Source organism: Ochotona curzoniae, unplaced genomic scaffold (genome assembly GCF_017591425.1).
Source record: "Ochotona curzoniae isolate NIBS_2020 unplaced genomic scaffold, NIBS_Ocur_1.0 contig_50, whole genome shotgun sequence".
NCBI classification, from domain to species: Eukaryota; Metazoa; Chordata; class Mammalia; order Lagomorpha; family Ochotonidae; genus Ochotona; species Ochotona curzoniae.
The window spans coordinates 2240117-2249248 of NW_024466446.1; positions in this window are offsets into that span (position 1 = coordinate 2240117).

Genomic DNA, 9132 nt, shown 5'->3' on the forward strand with positions numbered 1-9132 from the left:
TAGTTTTGACTCCTGGGCAGCACCCTACAATGATCTGGGGAGCATACACAATACTAAGCGCTGGATTCTTACCCCAGATATTTGGGTTTAATGGGCCTGAGGTGGGTGGGGTTCAGTGTTATGTTTAGTATTGTTTTTATGTCTCCTGGGCATCCCAGTGTGCAAGGCAAGATTGAGAACAATTGAGTTACACTAATAAAACTAATTATATGTGCTGGCCCCAGTGAGTAGGTGGATAACACAGCCCTGATTACTCACTCTAACCGGGAAGACCAATCTTGTTCAGGACAGGGCTAACAAGGCTCGGGGCACACTGGAGCACATACGTTCCCATCCCCCATGTAGTCACCTGGGCATTTTCCACTTGCCTTTTCTTCTCATTAGGACTTTAACATTTTTCAACTTGAGCTTGCCACAATAGCTCAGTAGCTAAATCCTCACCTTGCAAGCGCTGGGATCCAGTATAGGTTCATGTCCCAGCTGCTCTTCTTGTGGCCCGGGAAAGCGGTCAAGGTTGGCCCAAAGCCTTGGGACCCTGCACCCACGTGGGAGACCAAGAAGAAGCTCCTGGCTCCTGGCTTTGGATTGGCTCAGCTCCAGCCATTCTGGACATTTAAGGTGTGAACTAGCAGATGCAAGATCTTCCTCTCTGTCTCTCCTCCTTTCTGTATATCTGCCTTTCCAATAAAAATAAATAAATCTTAAACAAAATTTTTTTAAAAATTCAACTTTATACAACAGGAGAAAGTCTGCTGCTCACCCTGGCCCCACATATTACACATCTTCCCTACCCCAGACCCAGGAAGTACTACTAGCTGACATGATATGCTTCTAGAAAGATCTGTGCATCTTTAGACCCCAAACAAGGGAGCTTCAGGAAGCTCACGGGAAATGGTGCAGAGAGGTCCTGTACAACTTCCATTAACTTTTTGAAGGGTCCTTGGATCACTTTAGTTACAAGAATGGTTGTGTGCCACACAGCCTATTCTGTGCTTTGCTTTTCTTACTCACGGCGTATCAGAGGCGAGTCTGCGGTGTGCACCTGCTCTTTCTGACACTACATAGAAGTCAATTAGATTGCCCAGCCTTCATTAGCCTGTCCGTCTTTGGTGGAGCAGTTATTTGCAGTCATGCACAACTTCTGTAATGAATATTTATGGATTTAGTTCTTTACTCTTCCCATGGACTTTGACTCAGTTATTAAATACGCCACACATATTATTTCAGTGCCTGCTTGGTGTCCCATTGCTTGAATTTATAATAATCTGTGCAAATAACTCTGTGTTAGACATTCATGCTGCTTCCAGTTCTTACTCATTCTGAATGCTGCTGCTCCAACAGTCTTTATACATCAACCAGTGTCCGTTACCACATCCCCAGAATAAATCTCACCAATTATTGGGTCACTTTTGAAGGTTTTCGATAAATAGTGCTGAATTATTCTCTTACAAGTATTTTATACCCACCAGTAATGCATACCATGTCCCATCCCCTCACCTTTCTTTAACCACACGTGTAATTAAAACATTACAGACTGGCTTGGCAATAAAACACTGGCAGTTTTTGGTGGTGCTGGTTATGATCTGTGACCTAGAATTTGCATCCTATATTATAAACTATGCTGAGATTTTAATCATTTCAGCGATTTTCAGACTCAGTCATCCATCTACTCATCATTTTAGCACTACGTTAACTGAATCCTATACCATATCAGAAAAGTTGAGTTAAGGAGGCAGAAGGTTCTAAGAAATCCCATAATTCAGTGAAAATTCTGGTTGCTGGTCCAGTCAATATTTTGTGTTTAAACACAAATTCACCCATTCAGCAGCTCGTTCAGCCACGGCCTGAGCTTGTTGTAAATGCTATCCAAGCACCTTCACCTGCAGGTGTCAATCCATCTTTGAACTCTAGGCATCTAGGATGGGATTTACCCCCAGGCAAAGAAAAAACACTGCTAGGCAAAATGTTCCTTTCATTTCCAGGGTACCAGGGAGGTCCAGTTCCAGGTAAGCATGCCAAAGCCCAGAGAGATGAGAGAGCAGGACTCCAGGCAAGCATCAAATAGGGCACACTGCCTCACAGGGACCCCCGTCACAGCGTGACCATGTGCTGGTCCCCAGAAGAACTGTAGCCAGGACGTACTGGATGGGCACTGGGAGCGCGACGGCCCTGGGGTGCAAATGGCCTCAAACGCTGTTCCCTGGAAGCTTGTGAAAGGAGCCAGAGCTTGACAACTCATTCCTTCCCTTTCCAACCTGGACCGGCAAGTGAGTTCAGTCCTAAGTTTATTAAAACTCAGCGGGTTAAGCTGCTGCCTCAGATTTCTACTGGAGACCACAGGTTCAAGTCCTAGTTTTCCACTTTCCATCCAGATTCCTGTTAATGTGCCTGGAAAGACAGCAGATGATAGGCTAGGTACTCAGCTTCCTGCCGCCCACAGGAAAGCTATATATCAGCACAGATACTTCTCACATACCACGTGCATATATATAGGTAACCATGGGCTTTATTTAATGCGTTATTGAGTTATACATTTATAATGTGTAAATGTTGACCAATTTAAGAAGACAGAAAATTATATTAAAATTGTACTTATCACGAACAGTATATTAATCAAAATGAAGGTCATTGTTCTCTATCACAGTTCTGCTTTCCAAATATTCGTTTCCGTAATTACCCTCTGGTACTTAATGCTGTATGATGGTCTGTCTAGAGGTGCCAGCCAGCAACCTCTACAAGGTTTCAAGCAGCTAATCTTCAAAGCACGTAACAGCGATTTTAATCCATGACTCAGTAAGAGTCCCACGTCTCACTGTTTTTCCATCTTAATAAATAATCCCTGTTTGCTTTGGAGAATCTACTTTTTCGAGTTTGTAATAAATGTTTCAACAGAAACTGGGGCAAGGCATTCACATGCCTGTCGTGTTTTGATGGAAATAGAGCATTAAACAAAAGGAAGAGCGAGATGTCAATGATACTCATTTGACATAAGTATATTTAGGGTCACCTGTGAAGACGCAAAGGAGTGTAGTTCTCCCACTTTGGTTGGGCTTCCTTGGAATTAAAGTGACCCTTCAGTACCAGCCCTGCGACAGAGACGGGCTCTCTGCACGGTCACTGGACCTGAAGGGTAGAAACGGCACTGTAGGGAGTGATGTGGCTCATTCAGCGTGGATTCAGACCTGCTCATTCCGGACATCTGGGGGACTTCTGGGCTGCACTCCTCAAAGATACAGAGGCTCGTGACGCTTCAGAGCTTCACCAGAAACTCTACTGGGCATGGGCTGGAAATCGGAGTTCATTTTTGAGTACAGAGAGCTAAACAGAGCAGCACACACTGGGAGGCAAAGAGCGTGGAAGTCACCTCAGAGAACCTGGAGTGGAATCAAGTTATTAATCGTGAGGGAAAGTCAGCCCTTCTGCAAAATGCACATTGAATCTGGAATCCCAGCATGGATATGGTACAGCGCTTGATGTGGATTCACTACTCTGTTTCTAACTGATTCAAGTATTGCCTGAGGCTCGCCTTTCTGGGCCCTGAGAGCTCCAAGAAGGCAGGGACTGACACTAAAGCTGCCTTTATGTTCACACATCTCTTTGTTGCATGATAAAATACTAATTTAGTGCCTAGAGTAAACAGTGACTTGCATACTGTCAGGAGAGCAAATATTCCTATTAGATGCCATCGCAAAGACTCAGTCCTGCCTGGAGCTACACATTTGGAGGTGTAAGGTAATTTCTCCCGTATGTTGGCAGGGCCTCCAAATCATTGTTTGATGTTGCAATCAGGTAACTCATGTTTAAGATCAGTAGATACCCAAATCTCTACCCTATACAGAGTGCTGACATTGGCATGAAGCAGCTTGTTAAATCTGGCACAGCCATCCTGCTAGACAAGAACTACACAAAGGGATGGAGCAGCCTGCGTTAAAATTACAGAATAGTAGAGCTGTAACATATGCTAAGTAACTGAACTTTCACTGCCATGTTCTGTCTTTTCATAAAGCGTGTAAAACTTAAGAGGACAGAAACAATGCCTTAATGCTTGGCTAGCGAATCAGTATAATCTTTCTATTTGGCGTGCCAACTAATTTGATTAGTTATAATACATCTCCTCTGAAAAAAACTTTGCTTTCCAAATTCCTCGTGCTAAGTCCAAGGACTCCTGGAGTGTGGAACTTACCTTACTTAAGAGATCAATCTTGCTTACTATTGTTTCAGAAAGTAGAAAAGGAAAATGGTTCAGATCCTAGGGGGTCATTGGATTGCCCAATTGTGTCCCTGTACGTGCTTGATACACAATGCCCCACTTACCACACTCAGTCTTGCCTGGTCCTTTGCAGGTGCTGCGATGACAGGGGGATGGGCCAGGGTTGTGAATGCTAAAGCTCCTTTAGGGACACCTACACACAGAGAAATTGTCATTTCCCTCCAAGAAGGCAAGGAAGAGTTCTGGTAGTAGCCAAATGTGCACAGACAATCGGCTTCCACCAATCCAATTTATCGCCATCCTTGTAATGATCTTTTTCCATTCGGGGGCTTCCTGCCCCTTTCTTGTACCTAGACTTGATTAGGACAATTCCACATCACCCCAATATTGCTCTATTAATTCTGAACCTCCAAAAGAAGTGCTTGACTTTTCGTTCCAGAAGGCTTTTTAGTTCTACAAAATCTCGAAAAATCTGTGCCTTGCTCGGGTTACCGGTGGTAGCCAACAATCTTTGCCCCTCCCTTTCTGCATTGTGTGCAGTATGTCTTCTGTCCCCAAGGACGTTGAGTTTGGCCATGTAACTTGTTTTGGACCCGGAGCAGTAGTAACAGTGCTAGCTCTGAGCTCTACGTCTCTGCTATGTACACATATAGGGAGAGTGTGTCTAACTAGCTACTGCTCCGGGTAGGATAGGCTTTAGAAAAAAAAAAACATCAGTAGAGTAGACTTGAAATTGATCTGTGGTCTGGAGCCAAGCCCAGTGGAACACAACGAAAGTCGAGAACCACAGCATGGGGGAACTGACCTCTGGATCAATGAGCAAGGAATAAATCAATGAGGTCTTCAAAAGCTTGTGGAAATTCTGTATGAGGGGAAAGAAACTACGTATGCATGGATTTCACATTTCCCTTGCCCCCTCAAACTTTACCTTTTGATTCATTTTTCCCCCCTGAACATTTGAAGCACCCTCATAAATGTTTGCTGTCATTAAGGTTTTTAAATGTGTTTCTTACTCAGCATCTATGCAGTAACGACTGACTAATACACTTTCTATTCTGGTGAGTGTGAGAGAAAGGGACGAAGAAGCAGATGAAGTTCCCTATTTTAAAAAATTTTACTCATTATTAATATTATCAATTTATGTACTGTTCCATAGGGCCTGGGATTTCTCTTATTCCTTCTCCCCACCCACTGAGTTCCTCTACATCATTACTAAAGAATAGTTCTTCATGCACAGTCATATGTCCATGTTGTTGATTCCGTTTTGTGGCTTTTCAATCAAGGTCATGTATAGTAACTGTGTAATGGAGACTATCATATCTAGTAACATGTTATTTAACTTGATGGTGTTGTAAATTTCTATTTTTTTTCTGCTGTTGTTGACTTTCCATTGTTGCTTTTCAATTAAGGGGATGTATAGTGACTGTCTAATGGAGACTGTCACATCCAGATGTGAGCATACAATGAAGTATGCGTCTCTACTTCCAGGCTAAAGATGGACACCCAATGAAACTGTTTACTCTTCTTTTTTTTTAAGATTTATTTTATTTTTTTATTGGAAAGGTGGATATATAGAGAGGAGGAGAAACAGAGAGGAAGATCTTCCGTCCAATGGTTCAATCCCCAAGCGGCCGTAACGGCTAGAGCTGAGCCAATCCAAAGCCAAAGCCAGGAGCTCTTCCAGGTCTCCCACGCAGGTGTAGGGTCCCAAGGCTTTGGGCCGTCCTCAACTGCTTTCCCAGGCCACAAGCAGGTTAGAACCAGCGACCATATGGGGATTCTGGAGCTTGCAAGGCGAGGGCTTTAGCCACTACGCTATCGCGCCAGGCCCTGTTCACTATATCTTGACAATAGGATGCTGGACTCTTTACCATTGTCCATGCCCACAATGAAGATTTATTTGTTTTTATTGCAAAGGCAGATATACAGAGAGGAAGATCTTCTATCCAATGATTCACTCTCCAAGTGACTGCAATGGCCGGTGCTGCGCTGATCCAGAGCCAGGAATTAGAAACTTCCTCCAGGTCTCCCACACGGGTGCAGGGTCCCAAGGCTTTGGGCCGTCCTCCACTGCTTTCCCAGGCCACAAGCAGGGAGCTGGATGGGAAGTGGGGCCACCAGGACTAGAACTGGCACCCATGCAGGATCTCAGCGCATTCAAGGTGAGGACTTTAGCCACGAGGCTACCGCGCCGGGCCCAATAATTTGTTATTTGTATAGCAAATGTAAATGTTTAGAACATTTGTCATAAAAACTCTAGTGAGAAGAGTTTTTGGCATAACTGAAGTTGCTACACCAATGTGTAAGACAACGACATGTCAAGGACAAGCTTAAGAAAATGACCAACAGAAACTAAAGAGTCATCAGTTCCCAAGCGCTCCAAAGGCAAAAACTGCAGCTAAAACCGGAAGGAAAATCTTGGCAGAATACCAAGGCAGAGTCCAACACTGTATATCCCTAGTTGTTTGTAAGATTGTTACTTTTGTATAAATGCAAAAATCAGTGGATCAAAATAGACATGGGGTGGGGTGGTTAAAGCGCTTTGGGGCGTTACTGTCCACCTAACTCCAGGTGCCACCCCAGCTTCCTGCTGATGTGCACTGCTAAAAAGAACAGGTGCTTGTGATCCCATCATCCAGCTGGGACACCCTACATGAGCTCCTGGTTCCTGGCGCTGGACTGATCCAGCCGCAACTTGGTGTTTGGGAAGTAAATCAGTGGGTGGAAGATCTCTTTTGTTTCTGCCTATCTCTCTGTCTTTCCAAACAAAACGAAGCAAAACGAGACAGAAAATCCTGGAGGGTCAGCACTGTGTTGGAGCAAATTAGGCTGCTGCCTGAAGTGCTGGCATTCAGTACAGGGCTTGTTCAAATCTTCCCCGCTCCAGTTCGATCCACTGCCTGCTAATGCGCCAGAGAAGGCAGCAGCGAATGGCTCAAGCACTTGAACCCTTGCTAACCAATGAAAGACCTGCATGAAGCTGCTGCTTCCTGGCAACGGACCGGCCCACTCTGACCCCCGCGGCCATCTGGGGAGTACACCAGCAGCTGGAAGATCTCCCTCCCGGCCTTTCTCTATCTCTCTCTTTCTTTGTAACTTTGCTTTTCAAATTAAATTAAATGAAACGACTTGTAAGAAAATCTGGGCCGTGTCAATGTTGCAGGGTCATTCTCTGCCTTGGTGCATGTAAGCCCTTTGCTGTGCCCGTCCTGCGCAGCTGGCGCCTTAGCAGTGCCCTTCTCAGTGCCCTCAGCACTCCTGGCTCTTACCCCTTCCTCAATCCCGCTTTCCTGAACTTTTCTTTGGAGACCCAATCATATATCTTCTCTAAAAAGAACTCTTTCCCATTTCCTGCCCCCTCTCCAAGGCCATCTCCTTTTCCCTTGACATCTAATTTGAAATTAGTTGTCACTTTTTTGTAAGTGTAATTTAAGGAATTATTTATGGGGGAGCGGGGAGAAGCAAGAAGGAAGGTGGAATGTTAAGAGGAAAAGTGGGAGAGAATGGAGAAGCGGGAAAGGCAGGGAAAGTGGAAAGAAGGGAAGCCTCGAAGGGGAGAGCAAGGAATAACTTGGAATAGGGGAATAAAAACTACTATATATGGAATCTGCGAGGCAAACTTGGCTAAAAAAGGTAGAATCCGCGGATCAAAACAATGGCTTATTGAGTTACTGCTCACCCCTGGAGTCACTAACATGCCTTCTAAGATGTCTGAAGTCACGCACAGCCCCTGACCTCCGGGCTTTCTTGAAACTGGCTCTTATGCTGAGTCAGACTCGTCTTATCAGGCCTTGACTCTGTGAACATTTCTGCCGGACTTTCGTGATGCGAGCTCGGGCCTCTGCCTTCATACATGGACGTGTGCAGGAGGACATTGTGAGCCTGGAAGGTCAGCGAGCACAGGTTTGCAGTCCATTGGACAGTATTCGCATGACAACAGCCAAATGGCTACCTTTGGTATAAACAGCATGTAAATGAGAACACCTGGTGGGATATACAAAACAAAAGGAATTCCCAATCAAGAGAGGGAAACAGCACGGACTCTCAGTGTATAAAGTCTGATGCCCCTAATAAACTTCGGCTTTGACCATCAGTCAGGGTCCACGCGTGTTATTATCGGCTCCGTGCACCAAGTCCGTGGCTGCGGGACGGCGACAGACGTGGGATCACCGATCAGCGTGGTCTCTCCCTCTCAGGTTTATTGGCAGAGCGACTCATCCGTGAGTGAATCATTCGCTCAGAAGCCTCTGCTGGGTCGTGTGAGCTGGAAGGGGCTTGCAAGGCGCCACGTAATTTACTTAGGGTAGAAATAACAAATCACTCTTTGAATCTTCTTTTTCAAAGACTTTTTTTTGCCCTCTTCCTCTCATAAAAAAAAAAAAGTCCACATAACTGTTCTTATCTTACTTCCTTTACTGGTCTCAAGTTTTATTCTTTTGCAACAGTTCTTAAAAGAGCTCTTGAAGACATTCTTTCCACAGCTTTACTTCCCTACTTTTTGCTGGGCCCATAGCCTTTACGGCGGGCATGATCCGTGGCTTCCTCTCCTGCTTGCAAAATGGGCTTGAAAAAGTCATTCTCTCTGCCTCAGTTTTACCCTCTGTAAAATGGACATAGGAGTTACTGTGAAGACTGAAAGCGTCGTATATACAGCGTTTGGGAACCAACAGTGGTAAACAGACAGGTTCCGCTGGTGAAGAAGATGCCGGATCATAAATGCGCACGCTTACTAACGTATGGTAGGTTGCAGCAGGACACAACGCGGCAAGAGCATTAAAGGGAGAACGTGTCTTGTGACCAAAGGCCCGCTTGTATCGCGGCTCTGGCCAGTCAGACGTCCAGTGGTGCTCCCTCTGTACAGGACGCCCTTTCTGACTCAGATCTGGAACCGTGAGCATGAACAAAGGACTCCAGGCTCACCC